At 32.0% G+C, this 13,236-nt stretch overlaps 1 protein-coding gene across 4 annotated transcripts in view; it reads left to right on the top strand.

Moving 5' to 3' along the window:
* Positions 1-13,236, top strand: part of LOC139481097 (histidine N-alpha-methyltransferase-like) — a 31,903-nt gene that overhangs the window by 5,424 nt on the left and 13,243 nt on the right. Inside the window, exon 1 of one of the 4 annotated variants that reach the window (XM_071264198.1) lies at positions 1,124-1,208. The exons of 2 other annotated variants lie outside the window; for them this stretch is intronic. The gene's annotated coding sequence lies outside the window, so the exon portion shown is untranslated. One more of the 4 variants, XM_071264196.1, reaches the window with a different exon arrangement.

Below are 13,236 nucleotides of genomic sequence, written 5' to 3'. Positions count from 1 at the left end.
CAAGTCTGCTAATTATTCTATTGTTTATAGATATAAGAAGATGTTGTAGTAGTTCCAATGAGACAACTCTCCATCCAGGTCATAATTTGTAAAAGCATTTTGGGTCAAAGTACGGTCTTCAAAACGGCGCCTTAGCTCACACCGAACAGTAAGGGCTAAAAAAAATTACTAGTGTAAAACCATTGCAACGGTCATATCTATATGAAAAACTAGAAACGAGAAACATTTATGAACCACATCAACAAACGACAACCAGGTCTGTCGTTGTTTTATAAAAAAAAAAGGGGGGACACGTCTTCTCAATGTGCTATTGATCTGGTATTGATTTATTTATTGACATAAAAACAAACTTCATATACTATAGTGACATAAATATGAAGACTATTTTTTATAGTTCTAATATCCTTTTAAGTTTAAATAATCAGAAACGAATTTCATCATTTTTTTCATAGCATCATGGACCGGGTGTTAACTTTACAGTATTTATTTCTGCTCTATTCTTTATGACATTTTATCAAAACTTTCCCAAAAATATCTTTACATGTGGCCATATATTATTGCATAGATAAAATTTAAATTATGAATATTTTTTGTCAGTAATTTCCGTAGATAAAGATATTTGTTTCATTTTCTTACATGTTGGAAGCGAGGGTATGTATCACTAATCTCTGGTAATCACACATAAATATGACTAGCTGTATTTGTCGAGCATCCCTAGTGCATACTTTTATCGAAAAAACTTCTCAGTTAACATGAGAGACTACCGAAAAATTGTCCAAAATGTATAAAATTTGCTATTTTTGTAAATCCACCCTTTTGACCTTTGATCGCAGTTTTAAAATATCTGCACCATTTTGCCACTCTACGACATGCCTTAGTCAAAGGATATTATATTTATCTACAAAATAAGACCAAAATTAGCCATGAGTTATTTCGGTCCATTAAATTTTCAAATTTACCTTATTTGTCACCGTACTATAGATAAAACACAATATTTAAACTATATCAGAAGGTTTGTATTATGCCTATTAAAATCTTATGAAATGGGAGGCAGTCCTCATTTCAATGTTATATGTCTTATAATAAGTTCAAAGTTAATAATAAGTATATTCTATACTATCTATTTTAGTAATTTTTTTAATGTATTCGTATCACTCCATAAACCATTCTCATAACCTGTAGAATATAATTGTTCAAGGCTATTCACGGTGAGTAAACTTCGATCTAGTACACTTGGGTTGTTTTTTTGTTGTTTTGTTGGTTCATGCATTCTGAAGTTAGGTTTGTCAGCGTTTAGGAATCCCGCCATTTTCAGCACACATTTGAGATCAGCATTGTTTTATACTTAAATTAAACCAGTAACACTGTTTTTCATGTAAGTATGATTATGATACAAGTAAATTTTTAATTAAATTTTTTCTGCAATTTTATTTTGAAATAAATAAACAAACAAACAAACAATTATTTTATTTGCTAATCACGGCGCCCAAAATGAGCAGAATAATTACAATATAATTTTCTCTATTTTAGCAATTAGATTTTACACAGGTATAAAAACTATAAATAGTCGAATCTTCTGGAGTAAACAAAAACGTTTAACGATACTACTTCATAGCGTGTGACCTCACGTGTGTGGTAAAATTTGTTGATTGATGCACGTGGTCATTCTAGTAAATGAATTAATCTACAAAGCGAGAGCACTTTCCATTTTCATCAGCTAAGAGTCGAATAGCCTTTTTGAAAGGCTAACGCTTGTGTGATTTTACAGTCAAACAGTAATGATTTTTCAGGAATTAAGCAGTGATTGCAATACTAAATGCATCATCTGATATTTCCTCCGATTTTTTAATTTTATCACTATTTTACGTTAGTAATCAATGAATTGTCATATTTTATTTTAAAATATGTTTCTACTACGTAATGCAATCGTTACGTCTATTCTTATATCATGTGCACAACAATGTACGCCAACTAGCATTTCAGATGGTTTAAAAGGAACCAAAAAAATGATGTCCTTCAATATAAGAATAAAAAAAAAGTAACCTAAGGAAATGGAACTTTTAAATATTCAATTCCGATCACTAGTAAATGAATTCCAATCTGGAACAGTTATTCTCTTCTTGACATCATCTGAAAAGTCTGAAGAATAAATTATTTAGGCATATTTATTATTTAATTCGATTTTCAAACAAATAGATATAGGGAGATGTGGTGTGACGGCCAATGAGACAACTCTCCATCCAAATAACAATTTATAAAAGTAAACCATTATAGGTCAATGTACGGCCTTCAACAAGGAGCATTGGCTCACACCAATCAACAAGCTATAAAGGGCCCGTAAATTACTAGTGTAAAACCATTCAAACGGGAAAACCAACGGTCTAATCAATATAAAAAACGAGAAACGAAAAACACGTATAAATTACATAAACAAACGACAACTACTGTACATCAGATTCCTGACTTAGGACAGATGCAAACATTTGCAACGGGATTAAACGTTGTAATGGTACCAAACCTTCTCTCTTTTTCTAAAACAATAGCATAACATCACAACATAGAACAACACACGATAAAATATCAATTGGAAGGCTGAACACAATAAAAAAACGCAAATTAACACAAAAATATGCATATGAATTATATGATTGGCTTGTAATCGGATTAGTACTGTTCAATAGTTTTTCATACTATTCAGCAATATGTTGATTTATACAGGGAAATTTCAACTACTAAACAGTCAGCACATAGGCTAAACAAATCTGAATTGACTTCAAGCGAATTGGTTGAACAGTACTGACTTTACTAAAATAGATAAGTTCGAACATTGACTGAAAGCCGCCTGAAATATATTTCTCGTTCAGATCAACATTGGTTTACTAGTGAATTACATAGTATAAATAAAACCGAAAAATCGGTACATGAGGAGCAGGATCTGCTTACCCTGCTTACCCTTCCGGAGCACTTGATATCACCCCAAGTTTTTGGTGTGGTTCGTGTTGCTTAGTCTTTAGTTTTCTATGTGTTGTCTTCTGTACTATTGTTTGTCTGTTTGTCTTTTTATTATCAGCCATGAAGTTGCCAGTTTATTTTCAATCTATGAGTTTCACTGTTTGTTCCTCTGGTTTCTATCGTCCCTATTTTAAGACTTTTCACAATATTATAAATTTTGCTATGCTTGAACATTCCTACACAATCAAAACTTGATCACGTGAATTTCACAAGAATCTTATATGAAATATTCATGAAATATTTCACGTAAGAGTCATATCAAACCAGCTTGTACATGAAAATAACGTGAAAATTTTCATGTGAATCTCTTGTTCTTGTCAAATTCACGTGAAATTTTTCACATAAATGTCCCTTGAACTTTACTAAATTCATGATTTTGATTAAATTTGGTAATTAAAATGTCATTTGAAATGCTTTAAAAAAAATCCTGTTATTTTCACGTTTAAATTCAAGCGATTGTCATACGAGATTAACGTGGAACACACATGAACTGATTTCACGCGAGTTTCACGTAAAGTTCGTTTCAGGTGAAACTCACGTGCGTATCACGCGAGATTCGACTCAATTTAAATTCATGTGAAATTGTTGTGAGTGAAACAATGAAACAAGTAAAATCACAAAACTTCTGAACTCCGAGGTAAATTTAAACGGAAAATCACTAATCAAATGGCAAAATCAAAAGCTGAAATACATCAAACAGATGGATAAGAACTGTCATATTCCTGACTTGGTACAGGCATTTTTTAAGTAGAAAATGGTTGATTAAACCTGATTTTATAGCTAGCTGAACGAGTAATTTGTAATACCGGCATGACAATGAGACTGCTCGATGACACTTATTTATGAAATACTAGGGATGTCAAAAGATCTGAAATGTAATACTCGGATACTTGGTCATGATACTCGCGAGTACTCGAGTACTGTGATGACTCTAAACGTCTATTCAAAAGATAGGATATTAGGTGGGATGCGCTTTTGTTTTACCACCTTTCATAAACATATTAACGAAAGACAATCGCACTACAAAAATAACTTGATCCTCGGATATATGTATCGGTGGCACTTTGATTTTTTATTACCTAGAAATGTGATCTTGTCTACAACTTTAGATGAAAGACTGTTTGACTTTCTATTTTTTGTTACAAGTATTGCACGAAAATATCCCCTCGGAAGGAACGAACTATTATATACCAGTACCATGGAAGTAATATTGAAAAATAATACTTCCATGCTAGTACCAAACATAAGTCTCAGAAAAACGTATTTACATTGTTAATGAATTTAAAATAGTATTACAAAGGGGATATTTCATCGGAACTAAAGTGAGCGGAAATGTGAGGAAGAAAGAAATATCTTAAGATTTATAACAGGCAAATGAGTATCCGAGTACTAAAATTGTACTTGAGCACTCGGCCTTCCGAGCGAGAACTCGAGTACTCGTTGCCCTCCCTATATATACAATACAAAATTATTGTATTTATTTCTGGCGCTAAGTTATCTCTAATAGCCTATCAAAATAAAGATTGCAAATGAAAGAATTAAATTTACCACAATATAAAAAGTTCTTCGGTCTATTTAAAAAAATGTAAATTAAACTTGTTAAAATGAAATCGGTATAAAATTTGTCAAAGAAGGCTTTTACAATTCTTTATTCTTTAATGTGTCTTTTAACTGCAATATGTCTCGTTACATAACATACGTCTAATAGTGTATAAGTAGATGTTCTCATATGTGACCAGCCACGACATATCCAGGCTTATGGTAGTAGAACGTCATTGTGAGAAAAAACGCCGTTAACTATATGTGACTAGCCACTTCCAGGCTTAGGAGGGTACATTGTCTAAAATTTGCTTTTTGTATATTTATCTAATATAATATTCCGAAACAAAACTCTCTGTCATGTTATTATGACATGTTTGTTGTAATAGCAATGAAACGAGTCATTTCGAATACCGGTATGAAAATGAGACTGTTCTATGACGACTTTTATTTATTGAAGGCACTAATATATAAAATACAAAATTATTGTATGTATTGGCGCTTAGTAATGTTCAATAGCGTAATTCAAGGAATAAAATTTCAAAGAATTAAATTTACTACAATACAAACAATTCTAAGCTTTATTTTAGAACATGTAATTTAAACTTGTTGAAACGAAGTTAGTTTAAAATTTGTCAAAGTAAGCTTTAAGAATTCCTTTTTTTAAATTTGTCTTTTAATTTAAATTTATCATGTCTCTAAACATAGTATGCGACGCGTAACATTCTTGGTGTTTTCATATATGCATTTGATACGGTGCATTTACTATGGATATAATTTTTATTTAAGACTCCATTTATGAAAGAAAATCAATAGAGCAGAGCATTTTTTTTTTTTTAATTTTTTTTTTGTAGCTCTATTTTAGACCATGTAACTAAACTTGTTGAAATGAAGTTAGTTTAAAATTTGTCAAAGTAAGCTTTAAGAACTCCTTCTTTTAATTTAGAATTATTATGCATGTCTCTATACATAGTATGCGACGCGTAACAGTTTATAAGTAGGTGTTCTCTTACATGCATTTAATACAGTGCATTTGTTATGGATATATTTCAGACTCCATTTATGAAAGAAAATCTATAGAGCAGTACGAAAGCCGAGAAGGCTCACCTATAATTCAGAATTCAACATTCGGAATTCAGCATTCAGAATTCGGAATTCAGCATTCAGAATTCGGAATTCAGAATTCGGAATTTTGTTTTTAATGTTATAAACTTAGATATTATTGTAATACTTACCACAGTGTAGATACTATTCTGTACGCTATCCGGAAGTCGCGATTTTCGAAGCGAGAACCTTTTGGATCACATTTTAAATTTGTTGGATATACTTTATTAAACGGTAAGATGTTCATCTGTACATTGCTTAATGATTAATTCAGCTGACATCGATATTCACAAATGGTTTATAATTAAATTTAGCACATTCATTATTCGTATCTTTGCCTTAATCAAGAGATTTTCAAGTGCATCACTAAGGAAAATCAGTCAGTGAACCTAAAAACAATCGTTTTGCACCCTTACTGTGCAAATTAACGTAAAAACCAGACTTAATTAACTAAATAAAGTATATTTTAAGTGGTGGTAAAAGTTTCAGCCAGATCTTTGAAGCCAGAAATAAGAAAATTACACTTGTTTGAATTTCTCACTGTACGATCAGTCTCGCTTGTATATTTTGAAGCTGTATGATCAGTCTTTATTTCACTGTATTCGAATGGTGATTTCAAGTTATTTACGATACATTTGAAGGTGGCATTTTTCTAAATAACACAAATGTATTTCAATAAATTCACATCCTGAAAACTTATCAAACATGTTTTAGCTTGATAGGGTGTACTCGCTTACTACATTAAGTATAAGGATGTTTGAATGTTGCTAAAATAAGAGGAAGGTTTGTTGTTTATATAAGTTTCAGAAATGTCCTCCGTTATACTTAAAATTGTACAAACACACAGATTTAATTGTTATATAAAAATGCTTGTATTTACAAACATTCGAGGCCGTACTGTAGCCTATAATTGATCACAGATCCTTCACTTTGTTTTGGATGTAGATCTGTCTTTTTCACACTCAATTGTACACCACCTTGTAAAGCGGTGGTTTATAATGATAATGAAGTCCGTATTTCCGTTCGTCCGTTGGACCGGTACAACATGTTTAGCCGGTTTTGTAAGCACATCTCCTCATAAACCACTTAATATACATTGGGGTTTCCAGACATTTTTAAATGGAGAGGGGGTCCAATCCAGGAGAAAAGAGGATTCCAAATATATGTTCCCATACAAATGCATTGATAATGCATTAAAAGAGGATTTCAAACCGCCGGATCCCATTTTTCTAGAATCCGTCACTGGTATAACTATCAATTATTTTTTCTCGGATTCCGTATCATAAATGATAATATAAAAAAAGAAGATGCGGTATGATTGCCAATGAGACAACCGTCCACAAGAGACCAAAATGACACAGACATTAACAAATATTGGTCACCGTACGGCCTTCAACAATGATCAAAGCCAATATCTCAAAGTCAGCTATAAAAGGCCCCGAAATGACAATGTATAATAACAATTCAAACGAGAAAATTAACGGCCTTATTTATATAAAAAAAGGAATGTATTTCGAATTTTATTAAAAATCTTTTATGGGGTTTCTTTATATAAGATACGGACATTACATTATATGGGGGCACCCATCAGGTATTTCCAACCGGAACCTCCAAAACGTTAAAAATTTTCTAAAATTGCTCCATTTTAAATCAATGAATGTATTATGGACCTTCTTTTTCGAATTTTTGGTAAAAATGTTGTTAAAGTTTCTATATCTAAAATACGGACTTTGTCATAGCCTTATATTGGGCGTACCTTTTTTATATCCACAACTTCCTTCAGACACTTGTCATAACTTAAATTTTACTTAATGAATCTTTTTCAGATTCCTAATCATTTAATTCAATTCTGAATCTCTTATTTTGATTTTTCGAAAATTCAGCAGTTTTCTATTTCCATTTTTTCCACTACCTTATTGGGTGGTACCCATTTACTATACGCAACTTTCAAAAACTTACCATATATTAATAAAACTTCCTCATATTCTTTATCAAATGATGCCCCTGTGCACCTATAATTTAGTTTTTTTTGGTGGTTTGTTTTTTTCCAAAACATGGACTAAAGAAGTGGCGGGGTATTATTTCGTTAATTCTTTCCTCAATACATAAAGTTTTTAAACAAAGCTTTCTTAATCTATTTTTTGTAACTTTAAAAGAGACAAGCTTGATGTATGTTATCACCAATTCGTCAACGGCAGACGGTGTAAATATTCTTTAAAAATGTAATAGCTAAACAGATAACTGCAACGACACACTATTACAAAGTCAACAAGCGAATCATGTATTGCTTTTTAGGCATGTGATTTTAAATAAGACTGACGGAACAAAAATATAATTATTTTCCCGTCTACAAAAATCATCAGAAATATATTTGTATTGTCTGATGAAAGAAATTACACGTTATAGTTCCATGGACAGTTCATAATATCACATAGACACGTATATACCTTCAAATTGCCGTTGTTTTTTTCCCTTCAAAATCACTACTGGTCGTACAGACAAAAAATCTGAAATCGCTTCTAGAAAACAGTCAGTTTTAGACTGATCGTACAGTAATTTATTTTGGGATCCTCAAGGAAAACATATTTTTTATTTGAAATACGAACATTCTGCTTAAATACGGTAAGAATATTGAAACAGTATATATTTAACTGTAAACTGATGCAAATATTTGCAATAAAAAATTATTTGCTTTGTACTACGAGAGCAAAATTGTCTATCGATTTAACTTTTTTCTATGAAGTTGGTGTGATGCACACGTATATTTTATATTCTAATGCACGTTTTTGTTACAGTTACTCATATTTATGATGATATACATACATTGAAGATGTGCAAAGCACTTTATAGACATAGAAGTAAACAAACGATGAGAAAAAGCACCGAAACAAAACCGTTTTGTTAGCCAGTTGGAAATCCTCGCTTCGAAAATCGAGACTTCCGGATAGCGTACAGAATAGTATCTACACTGTGCTTACTATTTGTTTTCGTTGTGATATGAAAAGTAAATACCTTTCTTTTTATCATCTACTCTAATATAAAGAAATTCTATTTATTTGTCCATGGCATAAGCTTAAGAGGAGGGTTTGTTTTTCCTTTCATCTTTGTTTTTGCTGGTTTGAAATCGACCCCTGTAAGTCTATGGTTCTAACTTCTACCCTCAGCACCTTCCCAACATACACCCTTACGCTGTTTCTATTCCCTTTCTTTATCTACTCTCTAAAAACAGGTTCATCAAACGCCGAAAATATCTTATTTCGAACAAAAAGCGAAAACCCGTTTAAAATTGAATACAGAATTTTTCATATAAAGCTTTTTCATGATCGAAAGATAAATTATCTGGCAAAACCTTGTAAAAAAGTATTCTCAATTATCCGTATTTTGACTGATAATTACTGAGTTGACTTTATTATGCATTCAACCTTGGTTAACCATAAAGTATTGCAGTTTGGTTTGATATGACAAACATGTAGATACGGAACTCCATATAGTTTATATCTATAATTTGGAAGGGATTATTTTAGGGGGGAAAGCAAGGCGAGAAACAGGTGACGCGGGTTCTAGCATTTTGCTAGCTTTGGGCTTGCTCTCTCTCAACACTGTATTACATGCCTCTGATTCTAACTACAACCCCCTTTTCTTTCATTTGCCCAAGTATAAACGCATGCTTCTGAAGGGTTTACTAGTTCTGTGAAACGTATTCTCGGAAAGCTGTTTGATTGTGAAACATAGTTTAGAGATATATTATATGCAATCCCCTTTCCACTGACTCGATAAGAACGTGTAAATATCCTGCTGAGAAAGGCGATATCAATTTCCCGTCATTTTTAGTGTGGTGCTAGCAGTCAACATGTCAACAACTATCACAATACTAAGAACATACAAAAACGCAACACAACAAGTTCGAAACTTTTATAACAGTTACTTCATTATCAACTATAATAAAAGCAACAACAAAGTAATAACCTGGGGGTATTGCACATGTTTCTTAATTCATTTGGATCGATCATATTAGTTTAACGAGTGAATGAATGGATTCTGCTTAACGTACAGATCTGAAGCAAATATATTTGCATATTCATGATGTGAACATGTGAATGAATGATGAATGCTTTTTGCTTGTCCGACATGTTGAGTCGGATACCAATTTCAAAGTCTTTTGTTTCACTTTGATCTAGCTGGCAAAGGTTCGAACTTACGACATTCTGTACTAAGACAACCACGCCAACCACGAGACCATCTAGTTTATTTTATAGTATAATATGTTCTTCCCTAAACAAATATTTAATATAAATATCTTTTAAAATCCTGTTAATTTCATAGCTACTGATATATTTTATGGGAGATAAATGGTTTCAATCTTTAGACAAAATAATGTTCCATTTGTTGTTGCGTTTTAATAGACACTCACTATACTAACGGAAAGCAATGACCAATCATCATAGACTATCAATTACAGAACTATTAAACTCATTATGTATGTTATCTTAAGCCAGCAAATTCCCTAGGTTTCTAAAAGTAAACAACATATGTATTCCTTATCTTTATCTTGAGCTTGTATAATTGAAGTAAGTCTTATAATAATAATAATACTAATAATAACTTTATTTAAAGAATGTGACTCAATTACCATTCACTTATCTATTTGGAGACCCTCAAAAAAATAATACAGCTATTACAATTTTTTAACATATAATTGAACTTTCATGCTCTTTATACAAATAATTGTCTATAGAAAAGGAAAAAAAACCAAATTAGAAAAACAATAAGGTCAAGACCTTAATAATACATTTAATTTATTGCTCAAACTTGTATATAAAGATGTCTATATTTTGAACTCATGATTGATAATAATTGATGATAAATAGTTAATATGTTTTTAAATATATCGATATATTTGTTTTAGTACTTTAAGTTTTGATACTGCAGTTAATGACGTGTGTGTAGACCGGAGGCACGCGCAGGAAATTTTTACTTGCAACAATTTATTGGCATACAGTAAAACATGCGATGATAATTTTCATTTTCCACTTCACGGATCTTGAATTTGACTTGACTGTATTTAACTTAATAAAAGAGTGATAAACGAGTTGTATATACATTATGTACACAGCCATGTAGCACCATCATTGATGGCGATCCGATGGATACATCTGTTGTAGAGTTGTCACTGACTCAGACGTACTTATAAATATAATTATTTTCTGTGACTGTATATTACATTAATTTGTAGGATCCTTTACTATAGATAATTTAGCTGATCTGTAACAATAATATATCATGTACTGTAGTACGCCGCTAGATTAAAACTGACGAGGAAAGGTAACACACGGCCAGCGAAAGCTCTTTTTTTGAGAGCCCAGGTGGTCGTGTGGTCTAGCGGGACGGCTGCAGTGCAGGCGATTTGGTGTCACGATATCACAGTAGCATGGGTTCGAATCCCGGCGAGGGAAGAACCAAATATTTGCGAAATTGACTCTTTTAGGTGTTATTGCCCTTTAAAGTCAATTGTTAACAATTTTTCGTTTTTTTTTTGTTTTTTTTTTACAAAATCTTTTTCTCTGAAACTACTGGTCCGAGTTCATTATAGATAGAGATAACTGTAAACAGTAAGAATGTTCAGTAAATTTAGATCTACAAACTAGTCACCATCACCAAAACAGAGAATTTTTTCATGAATCATATTCTTGTCTATATAGTTGTAGAGTGTCCTTTGTTTAATATGCACTGCAGTACATAGACCAAGGTGAGGATAACAAGCTAGAGCCTCTTGTTTTGTTTCTTTTCATATGATCAGTAGATCCAATAGTATTTTTTACCCCTTGTCATCTTTACAAAACTTTTTTTTACCTTTGATTATGAGTATAGAGATACTTGTGTATGTTCCTCCTAGAATCAGATGTCACCCAGCATACCATAAACGTCATAACTTAAATATATAATATAAGCTGAAAGTTGGTCTTGATTGATTATTTCACAACTTTTAGAAAAATTTCTAATTAATGAGAAATTACTTAGGTCGGACGCCTGTTTAGTCAATTAAAGAAAGACTCATTAGCGACTCTCTTGCCGAAATATAATTTAAAAAATCCAACTTAATAGAAGTTGCAGAGTAATAAAACATCTAAACAGTCAAAACCACTTATACCAAATTATTAGGTCCGGGAAAAAACAATCTTTAAGTTAGTCTTTTAAACAATTGCTGGAAATTTCTTCGGATGACTCCAATGTGTTGAATTTTGAAGAGGGTCTACTTGGGGAGTATGAAATCTGCAACAAAACACAGACGGCTAGTTTTAGATACGAGTCCGATAAAGTGATGCTTGATTTTAGGTCAGTACTGTAAAAAATATCATTATCTGACACGCGTCTATTGCTTTAACAGTGAACATGTCCATCATGATTCGCACCTATAGTGAAGAAGAACTGATTAAGTTGACTTTAAACGATTGCATGCTTCTCCTTTTTTCGATCAATTAAGATACATTCGGGGGTGGGGACGGGTAGTATATATATTGTCGTGTAATGGACATATTTTGAGGGAGTTAATGGACTAAAAGGAATAAAAACAACATAAGGGTGTATGTTGGGAAGGTGATGAGGGTGACATTTTTATCTACAGTCCTACAGGGGTAGAATCCAAAACAGCAAAAACACAAAGATATGACGAAAAGCAAACCCCCTCTATGGATTATGGACCAACAAAATAAATGTAAACTATTTATATAAGGTGGAGTAGTTAAAATAAGGACAGGCATACAATTTTCATATCAAAATTCAAATATATATTAATTATTACAATATGTATGTTATAACATTTGATAAAAATGATTTCCCAATTCTGAATTCCGAATTCTGAATGCCGAATTCTGAATACTGAATTCTGAATTATAGGTGAGCCTTCTCGGCTTTCGTAGAGCAGAGAATTTTGATTTTTTTTGTATCAATTTAAAATGTAGATTCAAATATGTTTCACTTCAAACGAAAAAGTAAAACTTCTTCAATGATGTATTATAATAGTTCGGCGTCTGCAAAAAAGAAGCCGAGGAAAGTGTTTATCTCTTCTTCATAAATTGAATTTTTTTGAATATTTCATTGAATCTCGATATTTATCATGTTTATAATTTTTCTAACAATGACGTTCTACCTCCATAAGCCATAAGCCTGGAAATGTCATGGCGGGTCACATATATGCACTTGATACATTGACAGTGCATGTATTATGAATATATTTTAGACTCCATTTATAAAAATATATAAGCAGAGAATTTTGATTTCTTTGTATCGATTTGAACTAGGGATGTCAACGAGTACTCGAGTACCCGGGTACTCGCTCGGATGGCCGAGTCCTCCAGTACAATTTTAGAACTCGGATACTAGTGTGCCTGTTATAAATCTTGAGATAGTTCTCCTCACACTTTCGCTCAATTTAGTTCCGTTGAAATATTCCTTTCGTAATACTATTTTGAATTCATTAACAACGTAAAATAAATACGTTTATCCTGAGACTTCTATTTGGTACAAGTAAATAGTAGTCCGTTCCTACCGAGGGGATGTTTTTATATGCACTACTTGTAACAA

This window comes from Mytilus edulis, chromosome 7, assembly GCF_963676685.1.
Source record: "Mytilus edulis chromosome 7, xbMytEdul2.2, whole genome shotgun sequence".
In the NCBI taxonomy this organism is placed as follows: domain Eukaryota; kingdom Metazoa; phylum Mollusca; class Bivalvia; order Mytilida; family Mytilidae; genus Mytilus; species Mytilus edulis.
Note: the sequence above shows the minus strand (reverse complement) of the source record. Positions and strands in the feature narration are given on the sequence as shown.